We start from the raw sequence: 1,261 nt of genomic DNA, 5'->3' as shown, positions 1-1,261 counted from the left end.
ACAAGTGAGGATATACTCCCTCCTAACTATTCACAATGACGATTATACAATCTATATTAATTTTGCTAACTAACAAATAACTTAATTCTGTTACATAGGATGTCATTCATGAATTCTACTTGTTAAAATATGTGTTAAAATCTAGTACCTTACCTGAGAGATCCAGGTGATGCTTTCTGTTCACACTTTCAATTGCAGAGGTAGCGCAACATCTCTGAACACTGACGTTATAACACTGGCGATGTTGGCTTGGTGGACAACAATAGTGAAGTCTTAGTATTACCCGACCAGTACTAATATACTGCGTATCTATATAAAACTTCACATTCATATAACCTACTTACTAGTAACTAATGTCTATGGCTCTTTCCTTTTGTTTATAGTGCGCAACCAGTTTGGGTGTACCTTCATACATGTAATTATACACATTGTATCTGCAAATTCATATGTGCATTTCGGATAAAATAATTCCATCTCAACAAGTAAGTAGCCGTCGCAATTATTAACGTAGTTTCCAAACATAATGGGAATACCGGAATTGCTGAGATAAAGTTTAAGCGCCGTCAAATTATAAGACTTCGTTAGTACTACGCTTTCCTCAGTTCTGCTGATTTTTACTCGCCCTTCACCGCCTCGGAGTAGCTTGGAGCTGGTGCCGATGGAATAGCGCTATTCTGCTCAGGCGGCGGAGCGCTGTACTGCACCTGAGGGTACTGCTGTTGCTGTACAGGGTACGGGGGCTGCTGTCCGGGGGATGGCTATGCTGGGTACGGTTGCTGTCCGGGGGATGGCTGTACCGGGTATGGCTGCTGTCCGGGGGATGGCTGTACCGGGTACGGCTGCTGTCCGGGAGACGGCTGTCCCGGGTAGAGTTGCTGCTGTCCAGGGTACACCTGCTGTGCAGGCATCTGCTGTACCGGATAGGGCTTATGTCCAGGCTGCGGAGAAGGCTGTCCCGGGCCGGCTTTAGAAATCAGGAGAAAGTTAAGATATCGGGCGTTGAAAAAAAAATAACGCTCTAAGTTCTATGAATCAATGATATAGGAAAAGATCTCAGAATCTCTAGATCTTCCATTGCTATAGGGTTATGAGGACATTCATTTCCCCATAGAACTGAGCATCTCTAAGGCTCTATCAGGCTTCAGAAGCGGCTGGAAAGAGTAGAAATTGGTCACTTAGACAAATCACATGCCAGAGGAGCTGATCCGCTAAAGGAGCGGCAAACTGTACTCCTTTAGCGGGCCAGTTCCCCTGGCATGTT

At 45.0% G+C, this 1,261-nt stretch overlaps 1 pseudogene; it reads right to left on the bottom strand.

Moving 5' to 3' along the window:
• Positions 1 to 6: 6 nt before the first annotated feature.
• The window catches only part of LOC109477895, a 7,402-nt pseudogene continuing 6,147 nt past the window's right edge, over positions 7 to 1,261 (bottom strand).

This window comes from Branchiostoma belcheri, unplaced genomic scaffold (assembly GCF_001625305.1).
Source record: "Branchiostoma belcheri isolate BF01 breed outbred unplaced genomic scaffold, Haploidv18h27 scaffold41, whole genome shotgun sequence".
NCBI classification, from domain to species: domain Eukaryota; kingdom Metazoa; phylum Chordata; class Leptocardii; order Amphioxiformes; family Branchiostomatidae; genus Branchiostoma; species Branchiostoma belcheri.
Note: the sequence above shows the minus strand (reverse complement) of the source record. Positions and strands in the feature narration are given on the sequence as shown.